This window comes from Amblyomma maculatum, chromosome 5 (assembly GCF_055883805.1).
Source record: "Amblyomma maculatum isolate TAMU_Amacu chromosome 5, ASM5588380v1, whole genome shotgun sequence".
Taxonomy (NCBI): Eukaryota; Metazoa; Arthropoda; class Arachnida; order Ixodida; family Ixodidae; genus Amblyomma; species Amblyomma maculatum.
Genome location: NC_139348.1, coordinates 124,658,626 through 124,684,827, shown reverse-complemented (window position 1 = coordinate 124,684,827; position 26,202 = coordinate 124,658,626). Strand labels below are relative to the sequence as shown.

At 47.5% G+C, this 26,202-nt stretch overlaps 1 long non-coding RNA gene across 1 annotated transcript in view; it reads right to left on the bottom strand.

Annotated features, from left to right (window-relative positions):
* Positions 1-24,852, bottom strand: part of LOC146189439 (uncharacterized) — a 33,954-nt gene extending 9,102 nt beyond the window's left edge. The window contains exon 1 of the long non-coding RNA XR_014707300.1: positions 24,728-24,852. This is a non-coding gene — a long non-coding RNA (uncharacterized LOC146189439). The remainder of the gene's footprint in view (positions 1-24,727) is intronic.
* Positions 24,853-26,202: the final 1,350 nt, after the last annotated feature.

The window sequence follows — 26,202 nt, the reverse complement described above, 5'->3', positions numbered from 1 at the left end:
CAGCTCATGTACATATTTAGCTTGTTATCCAGCTCAAGTTTCTTATCTGCCCAAAGGACGCTTCTTTCTGTTACCGCAGTTTGAAAAAGGGCGACGTGGCGCTACAATTCCAATTGGCTTGTGCACACAATGGTGAAAGCAGTTTGCAGGCAAGAAACCCAGACGCACTCCGCTGTGCAATCGGGTGGACTTCGCTAGCGTCCCTGCCTTAGTCGTGATTCCGACAGCTCCTTTTGATGTTATTGCTGATAAAAAAAAAATTAATAGCAAATTTCTCAAATCTGATACCACCATTTTCCGATATCTCCCGATTTATTTCGAAGTATTCTGTCAACAATCATTAGCAGTTGCTCTGTACACTTGGCTGAATTCAAACCCGCCGGGGTGGTGCAGTGGTAAGACGCCCGACCACTGCCCGTAGTGCCCGGGTTCGAACCCGACCTCGGCGGCTGCGTTTCGATGGAGGCGAAACGAAGAGGCGTCCGTGTGCTGTGCGATGTCAGCGCACGTTAAAGATCCCCAGGTGGTCGAAATTACTCTGTAGACCTCCACTACGGCTCCTCTTTCTCTCTTTCCACTTTCATTACCACCTTCCTCCATTCCCTTACGGTGCGGTTGAGGTGCCCACAGAAAACAAGTGAGACAGTTACCGAGCCCGTCCGTTCATATAAATCAAAGAGTTTGCACAGTGATGCCAGAGAAGAATCACTGTCTGCAATGCTGAAGCACGTGGTGACAATTTTCAATGGTGGGTTTTACTAAATAACCGAACATTTTCGAATGCAATTTGGGGCAGATACTTTATTAAAACGTTTATGCGAAAGAATGGGGAAGCTTTTTTGACTAATATTATTTGCCGTAAGCGGTTAAGTTTAGCTTATTAAGAACTCGACCTCTATATCGTTGTCTTTGCTCGAATCAGAGAAATGTCGATCATGAAAAGAAGCGCTATGGTTACAGATGGCAACGCCACCTGCATTACACACCGGCGTCAGGCAGAATCGGGTGGATAAGAGTTGCTACGAACAAATGAAGTGCTGACCGAAAACTTTTTCACCCAGCAGGATCACAGGTGCCAGCATTGATGGCGGAGGTTTCGGCTCTACCAAGCCGTTGGAGTGCAGATCATCGCCGAATGCTGCGATTGCCGACACAACATGCAGCTTTCGATCGGTCCCACAGCAAACGACGAGCACGATGAGGTTATCAACGACAGCTGTTGAGCTTCGCTCCAGGGCGTCACATGTGCGAGCAACACAGCAGCGGCTAGAACATGGTCCTGCACATGGCACCCAGATTGGAGCGCGGTGGTAAGTGGCGTGTGTGTTCGGCAGCGCGGCCGCTGCCACAAAAGATAGTTGCTAAAAGTTTTGTCCACTTGTCTAAACTCCAGAGGGGCTGCGCATTAGTGGCTGATATTAATGAGCATGTTACAGTGCTCAAACATGCGTCCACTTTTGCCAGTGATATCGCTTTTAAAATAATTGCTGATATTTTGCCCCAATTTTCAGGATCACTGATAAGGAAGCAGATACTTTTCTAGAAATAGGACAATATCAAGGACGCTGATTGGCACGAAGAATATTTTCCATAGCTTGAAGAAAGCATTCGGCAGATGTATGGCGAAGACAACGGTGGTGCGAAAAGATGTACAGTCTTTGTCAAAAATATACAGCCCAAGGGGTTCGCTTCTAACCCCTTGTAACGAGGCTCCTTTAAGCAATACTGGATTCTATGGTTAAACTAGAGAATAGAAAGGATGCAATTTGTCATCTACGATGTTTAGAACGTCGCAGGTACTCAACGATCTCTGTTGCAGATGCTCAACGATCTGTGTTACGGTGCTTAGAAGAAAAACCCTTTGGCTGTATATTTTTGACAAAGGCTGTACGTTCCAACTGCGCGTTTAACACAGGTTTATTACGGTCGTCCTCTAGTCTCGCAGCTCGCTCTTGCCGTGTTGCAGGAGTTTGTACCATGTTCTACCTCTCATATTTCGTTACCAGTTCTGTTCATTTGGCTGCGTCTTTAACATTGAACGGTTTGTTTGGTTGTTTGGTTGTGGGGTTTAACGTCCCAAAGCAACTCAAGCTATGAGAGACGCCGTAGTGGAGGACTGCGGAAATTTCGACCACCTGGGGTTCTTTATGTGCACTGACATGGCACAACACACGGGCGCCTTGCTTTTCGCCTCCATCGAAAATCTGCCGTCGAGGCCGGGATTCGATCCCGCATCCTTGGGAACAGTAGTCGAGCGCCGTAACCACTGCGCCACCCCGGCGGGGTACTTTGACGACATTGAAAGCTTGGGGTGCGCTTTTTTTCAAATTCAGTACCGTCATAGATGTTGGAGTGAATACATTGTTTCTTAACAATTTCTATATGAAAGGGGGAAATTATGGAGCTACGTGAGGATCAGTTGTCGAAGCCGTACGAAAAAATGGCGTTAGGCGCACGAGAGGATGGACAGTTTTATATGTAATCATGTCATGGTTCCAATCGACTCTTCGATTGCTCGACAGCAGTTGGCGTCTAAGTTCATGTGGCAACGGGGCATGGAAGCGTCATGTAAACAAACGTCAGGGGAGGGATGGCGGATTACGTGTTTTTGCAGTAATATTGCGATAGGTTAGACATGTTCTACTTGTTAATGATGAACTGGACCTCTATCGGCTCAGTGTCGCCGCTTTGAAGATGCAAATCTCGTTCACCGTGCTACTGACGTATGGTGAACAAGCGGTAGTTGCTGATGTCGATGTCATTTTATATGTATTCCTTCACTACAGGCAGTGGCAAGCAAGATTGAGTGGCTACGAAAAATTAAGACCCCATTATGTGCTAGCCTACAATTGTGGTTTCTTCTTTGTGCAGGACCCATCACATATCCCGACATGGATGGTACCTCCTGCATTTCCAGTCGGCAGGGGAAGCAGCCCATACACAATTGCTGCTATGGCCGAGTCAGCATCCAACATCCGACCCGGCTCATAGTTTGATTTCAACGACGTTTACCGGAGCTTCACCCTGGGATATCGTACGCCGGCATAACAGGAGCCAGACATTGGCCCTTCATCTCGGCGGCCCGAATTAGAGAACGGGTCTCCGAGAAGTCTGTATCCGGCAGCGCGGGCGATCCGCTGCTGACAAGCAGATGCATATGGCGGAGCGGGGCAGCGGGCTTTGTTGGAATGTGTTAATTGTGCCCTGATATTAGGTGTATTGATGGTGGCTCAGTGCGAAAAGCGCGTTTGTAATAAAGATATTAGTATTTCTCGATATGGAGTCGCCGTACCTCAAAACATTAACTTTTGACACCTCACTGAAACAGTTTTCCTAGAAACTTTCCTAAAATGGTGGCCCGGTGGCCCTTGAGCATGGCTTGAACATAGTGCTACGAGCGAAATTGACGGCTTGGGTTCATAGCAATTTTCAAGCTTCAGCTTTGTGTAAACGCGATAGCACCTTCGATACCTGATTTGAATTCGAGGATTTTATTAGTTATTTAGTTTTTGCGGGGAAAGGTTGGTTTGGTTTATGGAGGTTAACGTCCCAAAGCGCCTTAGGCTATGAGAGATGTCGTAGTTAGGTCTGGAAATTTTGGCCACCTGGGGTTCTTTAAGTGCACTCACATCGCACAGCACACGGTCGCCTTGCTTTTTGCCTCCATTTAAAAGCGCCCTCCGCGGCCGGGATTCGATTCCGCATTGCTGGGCATCGACGTCGAGCATCGCAACCATTGCACCACCATGGCGGGATAATTTGCATAATCACTCATTGTCAAAAAACTCGGAATAAAAAGCCGATGCTTGAGATGCTAAATAGCCAATGCATAATTAGCATAATCAATCATTGGCTCCAACACATATCTAGTTACCTGAACTTCCCCAGCAGCCCTCGTTCTTTTCATCATTTCTGAGGCTTTTCATAGTTTCGTCAAGGGCGAAACGTATGACTGCTTTTCACACTGCTAATCTGATTATTGGGCTGACTACTTCGGCTTCTGTGAATAGACAAAACTAGTTTAGACAGGCTGCACGTCCGTAAGCGTGAAAACATGGCCTTGATAGTGGTATTTCTAAACTTTTTCAACGACTGTTTTATATTTTGTTACATAAATATTGGTTTAGAAGAGCGGAATGGCGCTTTGTCTGCCGTACGTTTGAACGGACACCTGAACGCTGACATAAGAGGAAAGTAGAATTGGCAGAAGAAAAGAAAAAGAGAAATAGGTGTCATAGAATAATTTCGACCAACTGAGGATCTTGAACGTGCATTGATCTCTTCTTTTATCCTGCCCTGCGTCTCCTCCCCACGCCGGGCCGGTGCCTCTCCGAACCTGGGAGGACTGGGAGACCTCACTGCGATCAGCGGACCCGGCCAGGCAGAAGATCGTCGTCAGCCGGGCCGCATACGTCATGGATAAACATAATATGAACGTTTAGATCGTGAGTGGGGTCGTGCGGAGACCCAGGAGGCCTGCGTGCCTCGAATTCTTCTGCAAATAAAGTTTTTTCCTCCTCCTCCTCCTCCATCTCTTAACCATAGCACACGGACGTATTTGCCTTTCGCCACCTTGGAAACACAGGCGATGGTTTATTCGATAATTTGCCACCACCCGGAATCAAGAGCCAGGTCAGCCCTAGGGCGTAACTTTTTTTAAGGCTCATCAATAAAGTTTTCACCTACCTTCCTGAGAAAAGAAAGGCACCGTAACTCTCATACTCTCTGTTGATTTATTGATTTATAGGAAGGGAAAGGCGCGGTAACTGTCTCACTGGTTTCCTGTGGACACCTCAACCGCACCGTAAGGGAAGGGAGGAAGGTGGGAGTTAGAAACAGGAGCCATGGTCGAAGGCTGCGGAGTAATTTCGACAATGGCTACTACAATTGTGGTGGGGATGGGGGTGGTGGTAGTGGTTATTTATTGTATATACAAAAGGAAAGAAAAGATGTTTGCCAGCCCCGGTATCTGCTATCTGATATCTGAAGCACCTGAACTGGGGCAGCGGAAATAAAGGGATAGCAAAGAAAAGGTAGAGAAAATCAAAAGGTGAGCGATAGGGAGAAAGAAAAGGGTAGGTATTATAAGCGATTCGAAAACAGCAATATGCAATTTTATTAAGGGAAGGGTCTCTCTACAGGCAAAAAGGATACTGTGAACATGTCAGGATGACAGAATAATCCGGCTAATAAGGGCACCAGCCCACTCCCAGCTTCAGAGAAATGAGAGAGCTCATAAGCTTGCCCGCGGTCTGACCTTCCGGGTAGGCTCTCATCATCAGTACACTCTTAGCAGGGACAGGCTAGTTAGCTGCAAAGATTACTGAGCACTATCGGCTAAACAGGTTAGAATATCCACCGGTAGATAGGACACTAAAGATCCGAGAAAGCATCTGGAGGCGCTTACAAACAAGGATTTTTCCGAACCCAGCTACCCTAAGTCAGTGCTACCCGGAACAATTCCCAGATAGTGCAAACTTTATCAGGAATAGGCGTATTTGGTACATATGATGATATGGACGTGTCCAGAAATATAAAAAAAAATTAAATGAACAGTCAAAAAGGGAAGAATTTTGGGAGACTCTACTATTAAGCTCACACCCTGAGACTCAGCTAGGTGTAATCAGACTGGCCGATCAAGCCGCACGGGTCCAAGGTCTCCAGGCCATCGTGTAGGCAGATAGATGGACACCTATTCTGTATCTGTTGGAGAATAAAGTTTTACCGCCACCACCACTGCGTAGATAGCGGCTCAGCCTTAGGTCTGGACTAGTGTTCATGCTGATACTGCTGTCAATCCTCGTCGGAGTACGGAACGCGTTGTGTACAGTGAGTTGGAGGTTTTGCAGGAGCAGCCAGAGCCTGCGACCTCAATGTATTGTTTTTGTGCATCCCCAATCACTATGCTGACTTGAAATCTCCGCCGATCAGCAGCGGGTGCTTGCCTGCTAGCTGATGCAGCTCTCTAAGAGCTGTTTCTAACGAGGTCATCGACTTGGATGGTGGGTGGTATATGTTTGCTATGAAGATTGATGGGAGAGTATACATGTGTGATGTATAAGTTCTGTGATCACGCATGGCGTCTCCGATGTGATGTGAGGAGTTTTGTACGTGAGATTGCGATGAATGGGTGTGTCGTTGCTGTCAGAGTGTGTCGATGTGTAGCCAGGGAGTGTTGCCTGGTGTGCAGTGTCTTGTAGAAGAAGCATCAATGCTCATGCTTTCGAATTCCTCCATTGCAGATCTAACTCCTGCGCTCGATTCCGACAGTCAGCGGCTGCTTTTCGATGGAGGCGAAACGGAGAGGCGTCCGTGTGCTGTGTGATTTCAGTGCACGGTAACAACACCCAGATGGTCGAACTTGCTCCGCAGTCCTCCACTAATCCTCCTTTTTTCTCTCTATCCGTTATCACCCACCTACTTCTCTTCCTGTACGGCGCGGATTCAGGTGTCCCCCAGCACGTGTGACAGATTCCTAAGCCTTTCCGTTCCTGTGGTTCAATTGAGTTGACTTTAAAGTCTCTTATTGAATGCCTGCTGACCACATAGGGCGCAGTGTCTACAGATGTCTGCCGCAACATTTGACTGCCCAAATCCTTCTGTTACCCTCATCCATCAAAACCCGAGTTTTGAGCAATGGGAAACTGCTGACGGACGACCGCTTCGAAGCCCAAGGTCTAGTACACCGAACTCAGTAGATGGCAGTTGCCAGAAGCACTGGACCAATCTGTTACTCACGACTGTAGCGTGATTAAGAGGGTTCTTAGATATGCTTGCTTTAAACCATACGCATAGTTACACGCGAGCACTACCAGCAAAACGAACGCACAACATGCTAATAAGCTTAGGCTTCGGCCCCTGAGCTTCGGCTCACAATTATGAGACTCCACCTGACAGGTGCTTCTCTCTCTATTCGTTCCTGTATATATATGCCCGGGGTCAAACTTGTTCACAGTCCTCCAATACGCAACATCTTCCACGGGACTTTCAACTAAAGTGTCATTAAGAAATAAGTTATGGCGTCTTACTGTCCTCAAAAGCCAATAGTTGCTTTCAAAACTTTTGAATTCAATGCCGTCAATGTTTCTCGCCTGAGCTGCGTGTTAAAACAGATATTTGATGTCAACTTGCAAAATTGATTATTAAAGCCATTCTATGATCTTGCCTTGCAGATGTGATCTCTCGCGAATGACATCATAGCGATCACGTGCTCGTCGCAATTTATACTGTTGACTGATGTCGTCCTTGCCTCCGCTCGCAACGCCGCTCTCCCATCCCACAATTCTCGCTGACATCCCTTGGACATCCACCACTCTGGCCACTGCATTCGCCGATGCAGCACTAACAAGCTCCAGGTGTGACAGATGTGCGCGAGGACCACCGCCTCGCTCCTGATTGTGTCTTCCTTCCCTGGCAGAGTCTGAAGACAGGCACACGGGCATTGATAACTTCGAACCTTATTTCTCTCCTGCAAATTAGGTAAGCCTGAACATCTCCCTAAAGCCAATACCCCAGATATTTAGCCTCAGGCGATGAGGTTCGATAGTAGTTAACCCTGTTTCATTGGCTGTCCAAATTGCGTGAATTTAGCACCAAATTTATTGCTTCGGTCTATAAAACCGCATTTAATTATTGACATTACCTTTGCCCGAAGCAGCGTCCAGTTATATCGGCGCGAGGAGCTTGGTGGTCATTGTCCAGAAACAAATGTTGAACACAGTATGAAACACATTGACGTGGACGCGCAGTTAGCAGCCACGTTAGGCCTATTTCGAGTATCGTTGTTTGACATGAACAGCCAAATATGAAATAGGGAGACAGGAAGGAAATGGTTGTCGTGTAAGTATTTCAGCATAAAATAATCAAACATGGCGGAGGAACAAGAAATCACTGCGTTGCTAACTTGCGCAGCTCGCTCTCGGCGTCTATGATTACTGAGTACCTGTCCAGGGTACATCACCGAGTAGCGATACAGGAGCTCGATGACGAACACGCAGCCACAGAAACAAGCATCTAATGTGGATGAGACAAGGAAAAGCTAGGGTATGAGATACGCGCAAACGTACTGTCAACGTGCCATCTCGCTCTGTTCAGGTGGCATTCACTGGCGTCACTGAATTATTGGTGTCCAGCCACCACCATTGCTAGTCCCAGCATTTCTGATATGTGCACTTACCAGCATTTCTGGGACCTGACGTTATAAGCGAAACCTTAAGAGCTGATTAGGTCAAAAGCCGTCACCAGAGTAGTCGGAGTTTGGTTTGGTTTGGTTGATTTATCGGGTTTAGCGTCCCACGGCGATTCAGGTTCAGAGACGCTGTAGTAGAGGGCTCCGGAAATTTCGACCTCCTTGGGTTCTTTTATCTGCACTGATAATCGCATAGCACATGAATGGCTTTTCGTTCCGGATCCATCGAAAAACAGCCGCCGGCGATTGGGTTCGAACCCGGGTACTCTGGCAATTTAGTACGCCACCTTAACCACTGCGCCACCACAGCGGGCATAGTAATCGAAATAGTAGCAGTAAGTAATAGTACTAGTCAGCACCATGTGTCGGAAATAATTGAAGGCTGTGTAAAAAATCCTATCATGGCAATTTATGGTTCTAGTTAGTGATGATTTATTGATATGTGATAGACGATGAGGAATAATGAAATCATGTAATTCTTTGAAGAAATAAATCAGGACCATTAGAAGGGGGGTTCATAGTGTCAAAATACTGAGAATATAAGCCCCGCCGGGGTGGTGCAGTGGTAAGAAGCACGACTACTGCCCGGAGTTCCCGGGTTCGAACCCGAACACGGCGGCTGCGTTTGGATGGAGGCGAAACGAAGTGGCGTCCGTGTGCTGTGCGATGTCAGCGCACGTTAAAGATCCCCAGGTGGTTGAAATTATTCCGTAGCCCTCCACTATGGCTCCCCTTTCTCTCTTTCCACTTTTCCACCTTCATCCCTTCCCTTACGGCGCGGTTCAGGTGTCCACATAGCGTGTGACAGATAGTGCGCCTTTCCCTTCCTGTGAACCAATTAATAATTAATAATACTGAGAATATAAAGTCAACGCTTGGTTATTCAATTTTGGAAATGAAGTTTTAGTTCACCAATTATAATTAAACAATTGAGAAATGAAAACTCCAATAATGGGGAATCAAGTAAGTCAGAATTCTCTGAGAAAGACCGATGTTGCTAATTAAGAAACTTGAGGCTGAGTTATTAATCAGTTGAATAACTAAAAAATTATTTAACCAAAAATGCGATCAATAGCGTGAAACTACACGGAACTGTAAGCCAATGTTTTCTGATACTATGTAGCGGTGTATAAAAATAAAAATGAAAAAAGCTAAAAATTAAAAACGCGAAAAAACGGCATCCATGTGCATACTTCTATCGCCTCGCACTCTGAACGATGAAGCCTGTTAGCCCATTTTTTTTTAATTTCGATAAAAATCTTTCCTTCCCGTCTACAATATTTTAATTTATAGTAATCTGTGGATTATCGCTGCCAGTCACTCTCTGCATCTTCTAAGATTTAAAGGTTTCCACAGTAACGGCTGTACGGAGTACGCTGATACACACGTCCGTGTTTTATTGCTAATTTTTTGAAACATTACTACTCACTTGCCTAACATTCTAGCCCAATGCTACAGAGAAAGATGCTTTCCTGCCCATACTTACGCTGTAGAATATAAGGAGCTTTGCTTCATAGCGAATATTTTCAATAAATGTGCGCAAAATGAAGAACGGAACCTCAGGATTAGTATTTTTCCTCTCTCGACTATCGCAATATGACATCGAAAGCATTGTTATGCCCTTGAATGTGAGCCGAGTTTGTGTGTCCTTTGAGGGTGTCTACCGTCATTGTGGAGAAATGAGTAAATTGATGACTACAACAATGGTTTTATAAGGTAGGCGGTACAAAAATGTATATCTGCAAAATGTTATTGATGTGGACAAATTATATATAGAGCCGAAAGTGAATTCAGCATCAAACTAGCCTAGGACGCCGATATAAAGTATGCAGACAACAAAGCAGAATGGGCATTTGAAATTAAATAAAGCATGTCCAAAATGTACAAGAATGCAAGAATAATGCAAAGCACTAATACCAGACCTCGAGAAGAGGAAAAAAAAGTAAAAGCGAAAAAAAAGTAAAACAGTAATTATAATACTAATATTATTATTAATAACTGGTTCGCAGGAAAGGAAAGGCGCAGTATCTGTCACACGTGTTCTGTGGGCACCTGAACCACGCCGAAGGGAAGAGAGGAAGGTTGGAGTGAAAGCGGAAAGAAAGAGGTGCATTAGTGGAGGGCGACGGAGTATTTTCGACCACCTGGGAATCTTTAACATGCACTGACATCACGCAGCACACGGACGCCACTTCGTTTCCACTTTAGAGGAGAATTTTGTGCACAAGCATTTTACTGTAGTTTGCCTCTGTGGAGCATTGTATTTCTAATTCTGTGCTTCTCTTTTTATGCTGTTACTCAGCAACATATGAAGTATTCCTTGTTTGTTTCTGTTACTTGTGCATTTGACTTTTCCTTTTTTTATTATTCAAAATAACTTTCTTCCTGCTGTTCTGACTAGCGTTCTCGTATGCATATGCAGTCCTCTTGATGCTTCATTGCGCCATATCTGGAAAAAAGAACAACCAAAAGAGAGAAACGCCAGAGTAAACCAGGAAAATGGAGAAAAGGAAACAAAAAGAAATGATTGAAAAAACTGCGAATGACTGCAGAAAGTTGCGGGAAACGCTTTCACCTTTGACGGCAGAAAATGGCGGGAAAGGCTTTCACCTTACCGCTCATAAGAGAGATCTGTCTCCAACGAATTTAAGACGTGGAAAAATACATCAGGATGGTAAATGCCGATCAAATCAGTTGTCTTATTACACACTAGTGGTAGGCCAGCTACCAGTGACTGTGAGCTTGTGGCGCACTAACATCCAGACTGACTTTCTTCTTCGTGCAAACGCATTCCAGATCACAGCAGCTACTGTGGCTCCCCCACATCTCACCAGTGAAGGAGCAGACCGTATACGAATCCTGGGATTGCTGAGTTCTGTTCCGAATTCCGACCGGGCTGATGACCCAAGAAATCTACACGTGTTTTCTCAACGACGCTTCTTGGAGACGCAGCAGGTCAACATTACCGGTAACAATGTGACTTCGTAATACCACTGCTAATATCACTGATAAGATAGATATAGTTAATGTGATAGATCTATAAGACATATTAGACTGATAAAAGTTAGAGAACGTTATTAACAAAATAAAAGAGTAAAGAAAAAATAGAAATGAACATCATTAAATGGAAATTATCAGAATATGAACAAAACATGGGGTATCAAAACATTGATTTAGAAAAATAGGTAAACCGTACAAGTCACAAAAGAAACTGCATGTCACAGAATTAGCCACGTAATTCTGTGGCTTCGCATTTCCGCACAAACTCAGCAATAAGACAAGGACTGTAATTTCATTTTCCTGAATATTACAGCTGCGCTGTCCTAACCTTCCAGCCGCTCCAATGGTTGCAGATCATAGAAATGTATTAGCGCCGGAATATTAGGAAACATTTTTATGTAAATAATACTTGCGATGAGTAGTGGTACTGTTATGTAATAAAGAACAACAAGATCAGCGTTTTTGGTTGGAGCAGGCAAATTTCGGTCATATGTCTACTTGACGTAAGAAAAAGAACGGTACGCTTATGATTTTGACGTCGCGACAATTCTGCAGTTTTATTACAACCTTTGTGACAAGCTGAGCCAGAGGGGTTTTCTTTTAAGCCGTATAGTATGACTTATTTAACAATCGTGGAAGTTCTAGCCGTCGGGAAGAGAAGGATGAAAAATATTCTTGCCTTCTGCAAGTTTGGAAACCTGGGAATGCATTACGAACCACATAGTATGGCTCAGAAGTTGACCCCATGGGCTCTAAACTCTTTACTAAAGCTGTCATACCGGCTGATCATCTGTGATTACTTGCGAACCTATGCCATGCTTATACAGGCCCACCCGGTTTCTTTTTGTACAGAAACATCACAGATTCCAGCATCGATGGTGGGTTCTGCCCGTTCCACCGGAGTGGGAGCAGACCATCACCAAATGGTGGGATATCCGAGTCCACTTCATACTTCAGACCGGGTTCACAGCTCCTGGCGTGTACACGTGTGACCTCAGCCATGCCTGCTGGGGCTCTGTCACGGCATGTCACTTGTAGCACAGTGAGAGCCACATGCTCATGGCCCTGCACATGTGCACCCATATTGGAGAGCGGCAGTGATTTAAGTGCGGTGTAGCTTTTTCCCCTGCCTCTGCCCACCACCACTTCTGCAAGACCAGCGGCCACTTCCAGCATTGCATCGTAGACTCATCGCACGTACGCCCTGCAGCTTCGTCCAAAGTGGTATTCGTTGCCCCGCTGGCGCATTTATGTAAGCGTGCCGAGAGGAGAGAGATTTCGAATAACGGCAAACTTTCTCCTCTGAGCTCGCCTCTCAATAGCATTATTTTAATAAAAGCGTTGATATCTGAGATTGGCGAAGCCTCTTAGTTGAGTGGCAGCGCACATCTACCCTACCTCTAGCAATTTCGCGTATGCCAAGAATGAACACATGGCTTCAGCGGTACTCGTCTACATTAGGCAATTGCAACAATTCTTGCGCTTCCCCGAAATATATCCTCGTAATATTTAGGGGAGATTAGAGGAGTCCCTCCAGGCCTGCTCTCTGTGGATAGCTACCATAACTTAAACCCTTTAATGTTCGCCTTTATATTTTGGATGGCGAAAGTATGATTTCAACCAACACATTTTGTATCTTATTTCGATGAATGCTTTCTACGCTCGCGATACATTATTTTGGTACGGAGTCGATAATACATTGTCACACTCTCTACGTGATGGGAATATGGGTTGACATGGTTGTTGCGACTTTACAGAGAAGGAAAAGGATATGCACGGGCCTGCTGCTGGCTCTGTTGTTGAGCCACCTCCGCTGCCTCGTGAAGACAGGCAAATATAGAAAAAAAGAGAAAGACGTGCGTCGCAAGAGCCGTCATCCACCACCGAAGCGGTGGCGGGTGCACTGATCGGCCTACAACAGATACAAATCCAGCGGCTGGCTAGCCCCCACAACAATCAAGAGGCGGTGACCTCTCAGACACAGCGCCGTAGGACCAGGAGCACCCACCCGGTAGCGGTTGTGATTCACCAACAACAACTGGTTGATGCCCTCACCATCTGCGATGACAATATAGAAATGGCGGAGGAGGTGGCCATTGCTTTAGCCGCCACGCATACCACCTGCGCCTATATAATAACAGAATCTATGGCTGCCTACCGCAACTACATCAAAGGGCGAATATGTCCCCAGGCTGCCAGAATATTGAAAAATTACGGACACCCCGAACAAGACAAATGCCTCGTCTGGACACCGGGACATCAAGGCGTGGAAGGGAACGAGTGCGCCCATGCCGCTGCCCGAGCTCTCCTCCCCCGGAACTCGACCCCTCCATCCTCCACACCGCCCTATCCCGGCCCTCTGGCGCTCTCGCAGAAAATATCCACCCCCAGCCTAGGGGCTCTCCAAAGCGGGGGAAGTTAGATGGCGACGCCTACAGACAGGTACATATAACACACCAGCCCGTTTAAACACAATACACCCCGGGTTCTGCGACCCCAAATGCAAATATTGCGGGGAAAAGGCAGGCCTGCACCACATGGTGTGGACCTGCCCACACAATCCTCCAGGTGATCCGAATGCAGTGCCAACAATTAAAAGGAGGGAGGCTGCCCTATCCAGCTCTGGACTAGAGGCCCAACGGGCCCTCGTGACACGTGCGCGGGTAGCAGCGGCAGCCGCTGGAGTCCCACACTAGGGACCCCACCTACACATCCCCCTCCCTTAAATATACTTAATAAAGTTTTTCATGGATGGATGGATGGAATGGAATATAGGAGCGTCCCCTTTGAAACGGGGTGGTAGCAGTAGCTATCATGCTCATTTTTCTCCATATATCTAAATTATTGATTTAGAGTGGTTAACTAAACCATCATTCTATTAAATTTTGTTCCTACACTACTAACATTATGTCACTTCTCTGCTTTTAAGCCACCAATCATCCAGTCGTTTTTTGCTAGTTTCCACCGCCGGTTTATTCACCCGGCCACTGTTATCTCTAAAGCCCAGAGCTTCAGGAACAGTGATTGCGCCTGCACCAACTTCCGGATGGATACCCTTACATTCGAGTATAATATGGTCAATTGTTTCACTGGAGTTTCCACATACAGCACATGCGTCATCTCCATTGTTAAATTTCTTTTGTAGCTGCGTGTTCTAAGGCACCCTGATCTAGCTTCAAAAAGTAGGGCACTGCCTCTTGAGTTATCAAGGAAATCTTCCTTCCTGATCTGCATTTTCCACTTTCGGTATAATTCCACACTTTGTTTCTTTTCCATCGAATTTATCCAATTTTTACCTTCACTCACTCACTCGCCGTATACCCTCACGGGTTGTAGAATCAAGCGTCTTCCCTTTCTTTAGATCACTCAAGAGCATACCGAGCGAATGAGGGGGCGGTGCGAACGAGGTGCAATAACGCTATCGCGTTCCACTTTTGAAGGCGAAGCTTAAGCGTCCTCCCAATTTTTATTTATGAAGTGCATGCCGGGATTTATCGCTCACGGCCAACGCCGCCGACGACACCGGCTTTTCTGCGACACGAGCGCCTTAACGCTACCGCGTTAAAATGCAGGGGGCCTGCTACTGGCTCTGTAGCTGAGCCACCTCCGCTGTCTCGTGCGGACAGAAGAGAAAATAGAGAAGTAAGGAAAAAAAAGAGGGAGAAAAATATTTATGATTGATTGATTTATAGGAAGGGAAAGGCGCGGTATCTGTCTCACTTGTTTCCTGTGGACACCTCAACCGCGCTGTAAGGTAAGGGAGGATGGTGGGAGTAAAAGTGGAAAGAGAGAAAGAGGAGCCATAGTGGAGGGCTACAGAGTAATTTCGACCACCGTCGCAACAGCCATCGTCCACCACCTAAGCTGACGGGAGCAATGACGGCCTAAAACAGAGATTCGGTGGCTGGCTAGCTCCCGCCGCAAGCGGCGTTGACCGACCATCCCAGCACCTACGGCCAGGAGCTGCCCCTCGGTTACTGGCGATGGTTTTTTTTAGTAAAATTCCTGAATATTTTACCAAAACGACTTGCCAAAAAAAGCGAGTCGTTTTGGTAAAATCTTCAGGGATTTTACCAAAACGACTTGCTTTTTTTTCTCGGTTACTGGCGACGCAAAAAGCAAGTCGGTTACTGGCGACGCAAAGGCAGGGGGAGAGCACTAGCTTTGGAGTTACTGCAAGGCGCTGTTGACGGCTTTTAATGGCCATGCTTCTCTGTTTACCGTGGAGGGCAACCGGTGCCGTCCTGGTTGTCTTAAGAAGGGTATCGTCGCGTGTTATATAACTGGAACGGCAGCGGGCAAGATGAGAGCGGCAGTAGGAAGCAACGTAAGTCGATGGCTAAGAGACTGAAACATGGGGACGCACAGAGGCAATATGTACAGAAAAAAGTCGGCAAGAAACCGATCAAAAGGCTTATGGGCTGTAGCCGAAAGAAGTAAGCCAGAAGTGGAAGAGGGGGAATCAACAGAAGAATGTGTAATGCCTGGAAATAGATACGGCCGGAATCTATTTGCTGAAAGCCCGTTGAGAGTCATTGATGATGACTTTGGTATTAGGGCTGGCAAGTGCTTGCGCAAAGGCCTCTGCTGCTGTGACTGTTTCTTTGCGAATGATGCAGGCTGTTACCAGCTGTGATGACTCCCGGATGTTTACGGAAGCGTTTTAATGATTGCTGCTGTGGTGAAATGCGAAAGCCTGAGCGTTGATGCTGTGCACAGCACATCGCGCACCCCTTGTCGAACGTCAAACGCATCAAAGTTCACCGGCGTTTTATAATTTATTTACAGGAAAACAATTCTAGGGGACACTTTGGACCCCTAAAGTGCGATGAGGTGAAAGCGTCTGTTTCGCGGTGGTCTGAAGCCCTCCACCCAGAATTTCTTTCTCTCCTTTGTGGCGGAAGGCTTTAATGGCTCATCGTCGTCAGCAGAAATGTGTCGAAAATAACGTCCAGCTTTTCCCTCTTTTAAGCGGAAGCCTTTAGTGATTCATTGTTGTCAGCAGGAATCTGTCGACAAAAATGTCCCTCTTTTCCCGCTTTTTAGTTGGTTGATGAGGTGTGACGTCACAGGCCGCGAATTTTAAACGAGATTAATTGTACTTAGGCGAGTAATCGCTTAATTAGTGGATTATGTGTGGCAGGACCCAAAGTGAGTCTGGGTTGACTTAGTTAATTGGTTAATTAGCCAATCAGGCTAATTCACTTTCCAATACTAATGACTAACAAGTCCCTAACCAGTACTAACTAATGATTAACTAGTCAGTGACTACTCCTCATTAGACGTTAGTCATGACTAAATAGTCAAGTAACGACAGATGGCTATGTTGCCGTCAGATGGTAACGTCATCGGACTGAATGTCATGGCTGGATGTGACATCATAACGTCACATCCTGCCGTGCCTTAAAAAACGGAAGTGATAATGAAGTCACATCCTGTTATGACGCCATGATTGGCGATGACCAGTATTGTCCAAGAGCTCTGTGATGACTTCACCAGGAGATTCACGCATATACGAAGCTGACCCCGCCAGGCGTTCGATTCAGATTTCCGTGCGGCGCCTTTCATTTGACGCTTCTACGAAAGTCGCCCCAAAGAGCATATATGAATAGATGCAGCACAGGTAGCATCAGCGGCGTTTAAAATTAGTTCACAACAAAAAAAGGCAGAGTATCTGTCATAATTCTGCGCGGACACCTTAACCGAACTGTAAAGAAAAAGAGAAAGGTGGCAGTGAAAAAAAAGAAAAAGTGGTGCCATTATCTAAGGACGCAACAACAAGAACAACATCGGACCACTTCGCAACACACGGTTTCGTCTCGTCGCACTTTAGTGCTGAAAGTGCCCTTAAAAATGTGCGTTTCTAGATACGCTTCATCGGACCTTAACGGGCCGTCTACAGGAAGGGTGGCAGTTCCTGGCCCTACGGGGCTGGGACAACAGTCTAGAGGGTGTTGGCTGGGACGGTAGGTCAACACCGCTTGCGGCGGGGGCTAGCCAGCCACTGATTTTTATCCGTTGTATGCCGTCATTGCACCCGCTACCGCTTCGGTGGTGGCGGACGACGGCTGTTGCTGCGGGTTGCGGCGCGCGTCTTTCTTGCCCTCTTCTTTTTTTCTTTCTTGTCTGTTTTCTCTTCTATCCGCACGAGGCAGCGGAGGTGGCTCGTCTACAGAGCCAGTAGCTGGCCCGTGCATTTTCTTTTCTTTCTTCCTACAGCCACAAGAGCAACAACAACGTCTACAGGTACTGCGGTGATGTAATCGTCTGAGATAACGCGCCGTGTACAGGTACAGCGGTGATGTCATAATAACAATTAGAGCAGACGTTGGTGGAGCAGGGGAAGAGGTGTGATCGAAAGAAGCCAAACACCCCAATAGAAGCAGACAGTTGTAAATACATTCAAGGTCAACAGCCAAATAAAGCACTAGTCAATCACAAACGGTCTGGCAGTCAATGCTTAAGCAGCGCGGCGAGGAAGGCTTCCGCCTTGAAGCACTTTAGTGAAACAAAGTGCCCTTAAATGTTTTGCGTGACAGTACTTCAAGCCGGATTTAACCAGGTCGCATCCCGCATCCGGTTATACACAGTCGCAGGAGCATTGAGCTCTCACTTTGCCTACACACAAAAATTCCTGAAGACATATACATGCATCACGTTAAGGTAATGAAGTAGGAGGTCGATCCTACGAAGCATATACCCCCGGACCATAGCGCACTGTTCTCTGAACAGGGACTTCGATGAACGTTGTGGCTCTGCGTGGCAATTGTCATGCAGCTCACCCACAGGCTAAACAGTCTATATGCACAAACAGGTCTCATGAAACCTCAGAAGATTCCATTGTAGGCAACATATAGGCGCGTAATATCAGTGCCCATTTTGTGAGCCCATGAAAGAATGTCCCAAAAAAACACTGCATCACGGTAATTCAGCAAAGCAATTTTATAGTTTCTGGCTGCCGATACAAGCGGCAGTCCACTGGCCAAGGCACAAAAGCTGCTCTTGCACGAAGCCGCGTTTTGACAGATAAGGTTGACATATGAAGTTTAAGAAAGTCTTTGCGGCTTATTCTCCATGCATTCGTTACACTATTGTCTAGAAAGGAGAAGTAAGACTGCCAACACATCGTTAAAGGAAATAACGTCTCAATCAGAACATTTATACTGTCTTCTGCATAGACTCTATAAGTATTCTAAGCAAAACTGTGCGGTGATGAAATGGAATGTGTCAGCAACTTCCTTAAGAAAACGCCACAAAGAAAGCTTCCTTCTATGACCAGTGAGCGCAAACAAATTACGCAAATGGGCACTTACTCGGCTATTGAAAACAGCTAGTTGGAGGGGATGGCTCGCTGTGTTAAAAAAAGGAACCTTGAAACAAGCTGATAAACAAACATATTTTGAAGACCAGCTCCACCAGCCTCCAGAGGCAGAAACGAATTGTCTCGATGCAGAGGCTACCACTGAGAGTGCCGCACAAGAGTAGTAAAAATGATATGCACAGAATGTACTTTGTTTCTTACACAAACACAATGTAATTCCTGCATGACAGTAAGCTTCGAAGTCAGTAAGACAATGCAAACTTGTGTTCGTGCAAGTAGAGAAGTTCCCTACCCATCCAAGCCTGAATTTGTGGTTTAACTGATGAAATCTGAGAATTCCAGAGAGGGTCACCTTTGCGATACTGATGCAAGGGAGCTACATAATACTGTAAGTCTTCGCAGTACCACCTGATGCAGGAAAAAAATCATGCTGCACACAGAAATGAAAGATTAAACCTTTCACCTCCAGACCGGTCGCTCACACCTAACGAGTGCAGACTGGAAAAAATTACACAACAAACCGATTCTTTCCAACTTATCTATATGGGGAAGGAGAGAAACCTCCAAAATTCTGCACCAAATGCAGGTTAATAGCCAATCAGGGTCATCTCATTTGGGAATGCCCCAATCCTCCCGGGTATATTGATAGAATCAGAGATAATGTAATCTGGGAGCCAGGCTCCGGAACAGCAAGCTCGAGTAATTTTCTGGCACGGAACGCTTTGCGAAAGACGTCTCCCTGTGGGCCTCCTCTCCTTTGCAGGTCCCCTAGGGTCCTCCTGAGGGAGCGTAGGGGCCTCTACATCGACGGCAATAAAGTTATCTTGAACTTGACTATGAGCCGTCCTTCCCTGGCAGAAGCTGAAGATGGGAAAAGGGGGACCGATGAGAACTTCGACGTTGACCTCCCTCTTGTGGAAGTAACCCTCAACTTCTAATAGCCTATACTACAGATTCGTTTGGTCATCTGGTCCACCTGTAGCTTCAGGCTACAATGTTTGATAGCTGATATTTCAATGCAAGCACAGATTCTGTTCTTTTAAAGCTTCGTTGCTTTTCTTAGGGTGTCGAAGTTCTCCCGCCGCGGTGGCGCAGTGGTTACGGCACTCAACTACTGTGCCTAAGGAAGCGGGATCGAATCCCGACCTCGGCGGCTGCGTTTCTATTGAGGCGAAACGGAGTGGCGTCCGTGTGCGGCGCGATGTCAGTGCACGTCAAAGAACGTCAGGTGGTCGACATTTCCGAAGTCCCCCACTACGGACTGAGACGCTTTGGGACGTTAAACCCCACAAACTAAACCAACCAAACTAGACGTTCTCTAATTTATAGGCATTAACTCTTTAGAAATCGATGGACTAAGTAATATTGAGGGCGACGAGAGGAGCGTTCATTGTCCAGTAATAAAAATGGAATGCAGTGCGTAATGCATTGATGAGAATGCTCACTTAGCTGGTATGTTCAGATTATTCCCTGTATCATTGCTTTCGCATATTTATGTAGAAAATTGTTCTCGTATATGTCTTCCAGGAACAAAACTGGTCTGGCTTAGCTTATGGTTAAGCCTAGGATGCGGAGCATACTAGCCTAAAAAATTAAACATTACCTGGCTATACCTGGTTAGCCATTCATAGACAAGACATTACCTGGCTATACCTGGTTAGCCATTTCATAGACAAGAACAACTCATGTGTTACTCTGCTTCTTCCTTTATTTTTCTCAAACCAATAAATACACTATGATGATCAGTAAAGTAATGGCTCTTTGTTTGAACATCGCTTATATCATATTTTCTTGACAAATTTCGATGCGGTCTGGCGAGCCGCCCTCTCCCTGGCCGATATCTCGCTGCTCAACTGACTCAACGAGTGCGTCGCCTTTTATACAATTGCGTGACGTCAGTATCTCCTAGCGATAGGAGCGGGAGTTAGGCCGCCGGCGGAGGCTGCGCGTCCGCAAGCGAGCGCACGAGTTGAGCCCCAGCTTTCACATCTGTTGTGACGTCATATCACGTGGTGCGCCGATGTAGGTCAAGTGGTAGCTACGCGGCCGCGCGCGGCGCAGCAAGGAAGAGCTCGGTTGTGCGGCTAGTATGCTTCGCATAAAAGTAATAAATGCTGGAAAGGTGATACAGAACTCCGCCATTGCGATTCGCAGCTTGAGCCCTGCGGTCGGACACACTTCTTGTAATCGGAATTTCATGACGAATCCAAAGCCAATACAAAACAAGCATTTTGTGTATATGACAATAAAATGGATTAGTTAGTAGGAAATAATGGCAAACCTGCTCAGACCGTGTTCGAATGCGTCTCTCTCAACTCCGGTGGCGTTCCCGGGTGTCCCTGCACTGTTTGTGCACCAAAACTTCGTCGCAGCATGAGTGGTGTATAGTTGATTATTTTTGTATATCATTCTTTGACTCCGTTAAATTATTTTACGTGACCTGTATATGCTTGACGCCAATCACTCTGCACATCCGCCCTGCCGCGATGGTGCAGTGGTAAAGATGCCCGACCACTGTGTCAGAGTGCCTGGGTTCGAACTCTACCTCCGGCGGCTTCGTTTCGATGGAGGCAAAACGGAGTGGCGTCCATGTGCTGTGCAATATCAGTGCATGCGCAAGATTCCCAGGTAGTCGAAATTTCCTGCCCTTCTGGCCAAGTACGGGGTGGCAGAACGCGTGAGATGGAGAAACCGCTGAGCTATATGATTCATATTACGTAGAAAGTAAACTAATGAAAACTGACGCAGGACAAGAGTACAGAAGGCACGCACCACAAGGCTGGATCCGTTATGGTGTGCGCCTTCTTTACTCTTGTCCTGCATCTGTTATCGCTGGTTTCCTTTCTACGCACGTGTTTGTATTTCGAAGGGAAGTTTCACATCGCTATGCAACAGTTAAAGGCCACGCTCCATGGGGCGCCCGAGCTGGCCCGAGCGGCGCGCCTCCGCCCACCAACGTACGCTGTAGTCTATCTGCGCATGCGTGACGCGCCAGGCGCAAGCTGAGGCACGCGTGGAGCTGATATCTGTCCATGTCGATATTGCCGCGGCGCTCGCGCCAATGTATATCTACCTTGCTCGCGCTGGCGAAAGGAGACTCGCCGGTTATTGGCTGGCGTGCACAGAGGATGCCTTTCGCGCCGTCTCCTCGATTTCTCTCTGTTCGCTCTTCTTTTTTGGCATCGGTGCTGCGGCGGTTGTGGTTCGTAGAGATGTGCGTAGAATGGCGCCACTTGCTGTGGCTCGCCAGCCACACACGCATAAAATAAATAGAGAAGCTATGTGGGGAGAAGTGGCGCCTGAGGGGCTGCCGAGAGCAGTGCGCGCAAATAAGCGCATTGTTTACGGCAAGCATTGGATATAAGTGAAGTCTGCTTAAAACTCTTTTTTATTAAATAAAGTTGTTTCCATCCATCCATCCTCGTGCAGTAATCGCGCAGCGTGTGCAAAAGCGCTGGAAGTGGTATTTATTTATACGAAGGGAAAGGCGCGGTAACTGTCTCACTTGTTTTCTGTGGACACCTTAACCGCGCCGTAAAGTAAGGGAGTAAGGTGAGTGCGAAAGAGGAAAGAGAGAAAGACGAGCCGTAGTGGAGGGCTACGGAGTAATTTCGACCACCTGGGGATCTTTAACGTGCGCTGACATTGCACAGCACACGGACGCCTCTTCGTTTCGCCTCCATCGAAACGCAGCCGCCGAGCCCGAGTTCGATCCCGGGTACTCCGGCACAGTAGTCGGGCGTCTTACCACTGCACCACCCCGACGGGGCCAAAGGCGCTGGAAGTCGCTCCGGGACACGCTTCAATTAGCAGTCGAACTTAGCCGCTACTTGAAGCCGGTTTCGGCCGGTTTCAGCCTACGAAGTCTTGGAACAACGCAGGATCGCGTGCGCCAGAGACGCTTCATCGAGATTGGTTGGTTTGGTTTGTTTGTGGGGTTTAACGTCCCAAAGCAACTCATGCTATGAGAGACGCCGTAGTGGAGGACTCCGGAAATGTTGACCCCCTGGGGTTCTTTAACGTGCACTGACATCGCACAGCACACGGGAGCCTTGCTTTTCGCCTCCATCGAAAAGCTGCCGCCGAGGCCGGGATTCGATCCCGCGTCCTTGGGAACAGTAGTCAAGCGCCGTAACCACTGCGCCACCCAGGCGCGGTTTTGCTGCAGAATACTTCGGCAGGTTTTCTTCACAGAGTATATTTGGAATGCACGTGAATAAAATAAAGAACCGCACCTCAGGATCAGCGTTGTTGCTCGAAACATGAAATTATCTATCATCGCACTATCTGACGTAGATAAATGCACGCGTTTAAAACGTCGATTTATGACGAAAGCTTTTAAGCTCTCATCGTTGTCAGCAGGAGCTATCGGCAGAGGGCGTCACGCTTTCAAGAACGAGAGTTAAATGTAATAAACCTTGTCTCCATAGGGAATCGAACCTCCACCCCTTGGATCATCAGCCCAGCACTCAACCAACTGCGCCACGCCTCGGATTGTGAAACGCTCTTCATAACTCCCCTTCTCTGCATTTCACCGCACGTTAAAGATCCCCAGGTGGTCGTAATTAATCCGTAGCCCTCCACTACGGCTCCTCTTTCTCTCTTTTCACTTTCACTCCTACCTTCCCCCCTTCCCTTACGGCGCGGTTGCGGTGTCCAGAGAAAACAAGTGAGACAGTTACCGCGCCTTTCCCTTCCTATAAATAAATCATTTTTTTAAATCCCCTTCTCTGCCGTGACAATGATAGCGGGATCACTCAAGTAAGATACTGCGTCTTTCCTTTCCTGTAAACGAATTATGAACGCCTGTGAATTTAGCCCCACCGGGGTGGTGCAGTGGTAAGACGCCCGACTACTGTGCCGGAGTACCTGGGTTCGAACCCGACCTCGGCGGCTGCGTTTCGATGGAGGCGAAACGAAGAGGCGTCCGTGTGCTGTGCAATGTCAGCGTTGTTGTTGTTGTTGTTGTGGCCGTAGGAAAAAGGAAATGAAAATGCACGGGCCTGCTACTGGCTCTGTAGCTGAGCCACCTACGCTGCCTGATTGATTAAATTATAGGAAGGGAAAGGCGCAGTATCTGTCACACTTGTGTCTGTTGACACCTTAACCGCGCCGTAAGGTAAGGGAGTAAGGTGAGTGTGAAAGAGGAAAGAGGGAAAGACGAGCCGTAGTGGAGAGCTACGGAGTAATTTCGACCACCTGGGGATATTTAACGTGCGCTGACATCGCACCGCACACGGACGCCTCTTCGTTTCGCCTCCATTCCTCGTGCAGACAGAAGAGAAAATAGAGAAGAAAATAAAGAGGGAAAGAAAGACGCGCGCCGCAACAACGGCCGTCGTCCACCACCGAAACGGTGGTGGGTGCAACGCCGGCAACAGATAGAAATTCTGTGCCAGGCCAGCCCCCACCGCAAGCGGTGGTGACCTACCTGTCGCATAGCCCCATCAAGGAAAGCCTGCACGTTAAAGATCCCCAGGTGGTCGAAATTACTTCGTAGCCCTCCACCATGGCTCCTCTTTCTCTCTTTCCACTTTCACTCCCACCTTCCTCCCTTCCCTTACGGCGCGGTTGAGATGTCCGCAGAACCCAAGTGAGACAGATGATATACCTTTCATTTAATAATAATAATTGGTTCACAGGAAGGGAAAGGCGCAGTAACTGTCACACTTGCGCTGTGGACATCCGAACCGCGCCGTAAGGGAAGGGAGGAGGGTGGGAATGAAAGTGGAAAGAGAGAAAGAGGAGCCATAGTGGAGGGCTACGGAGTAATTTCGACCACCTGGGTATCCTTAACGTGTGCTGACATCGCACAGCACACGGACGCCGCTTCGTTTCGCCTCCATCGAAACGTAGCCGCCGTGGTCGGGACCTTTTCCTGTGAACAAATTTCAATAATTATTATAGTGTGAAGGCCTCGCTTTCAAAAAACGGGTCCACAAGCCATGGTCACGCCCGACGAGTGACAAATCCAGTCTCTTAAAAACACCGGTTTATTCCGGATAAACAAAAAAAGACAAAACAGAGAAACATAAGGCGCTACTGCGCTGAGAACAGGCTGTTCATGCGCGCGACAATAGAACAACGGAAAGCGGGAAGAATGTCAGGGCCTTACCGCGGCGAAACAACACACACTGCGGAGCGAATAAAACGAGCAATGGGGCCAAAGCGCTAACGGCGACACAAGAAACATTGCTCCTCGCGGCACAGCAACTCACAGAAATACGCCTAGGCTGTTCCTGCAGGCACTGCTTCCATCTTCGCGTCGGCGATCTTCTTTCGGTCGTCCGTGCACACCCTGCTGGCCCATGACGCTCGCCGGTTGCCCCGCGCCGGACTTCCCGCCGGCGCAAAAAAGCCCCGCGCCTCGCTTCTGCACGCGCTTATCTACCCTCGTCTGTCGCCGCTAACATCACGCCCCCCAAGATTATCTGCTTGCTCATGCGCACTCGCGCTGCCCGTGCAAACACAATACAAATAGAAAGACGCGCGCGCGGTTTAAAACACCTAAAGGGGCTGCGGAGCCCCACAAGTGTTACATATATTCATAATTGGTTTTCACTAAAGGAAAGACACAGTATGTCACATTTTCTAAGGCCAGTGCGTTTGAACGGTACACTACTGATCCTGCGTGGCGTTCCTTGGCGTGTTTAAAGTGTCGGATTAAAGATGCCAGGACTGTTACACAAAAAGATATATCGTGAAAAACGGAATATAATGGGCAGGCTGCGGGGGGCGAGGAGGAGGTAGTGAAGGGTGGCTGTCCCTGGCCCTAAGGGGCTGGGAGCCCCGCCGGGGTGGTGCAGTGGCAAGACGCCCGACTACTGTGCCGGAGTACCCGGGTTCGAAGGTGTTGGTTCGAACCCGACCTCGGCGGCTGCGCTTCGATGGAGGCGAAACGAAGAGGCGTCCGTGTGCTGTGCTATGTTAGCGCACGTTAAAGATCCGCAGGTGGTATAAATTACTCCTTAGCCCTCCACTACGGGCCCTCTCTCTCTTTCCACCTTCACTCCCACCTTTCTCCCTTCCTCGGCGCGGTTGAGGTGTCCACTGAAAACAAGTGAGACAGTTACCGCGCCTTTCCCTTCCTATAACGTCAATCAATCAGGCCGCGGAGGTGGCTCAGCTACAGTCAGTAGCAGGCCCGTACATTTTCTTTTCCTCCTTCCTACAGGTACAACAATATAATGGGCATTGTGTGAATGTGATCATTGCTGCGAATTAGAATTACGTCATAGCAATCACGTGCTCTTACCATTCCCGCCATCCACCAGCGTCGCCCTCACCTGCCATCGTGACACTATTGTTCTGTTCCACCATTTTTGCTAACCTCCACGCTGGCCACTCTGCCTTCACCTCAGACGCAGCAGTCTCGACTTCAGGGGTAGTAAAAAGGCCGAGACGTACGAGAGGAGCACTGCCTCCGCTGATGACCCTGGTCTTTTCCTGGCAAAGGCAGAACGCGGGAGCATGGGTACCGATGAAAACAGCTACTGTGACCTACCACTTATAGAGGTAAGCCACCACATCTCTCGACAGCCAGTACTACAGATTCATTTGTTCTTCTGTCGTGTGTAATAGCCTCAGACTACAATTCTTCGTAGCTGATATTTCATTGAGAGCAAATATTGCTTGCTTTTAAAGTATCGTTGGTTTTATTGTGGTATATAAGCTTTAATTGTGGGCAATAAAT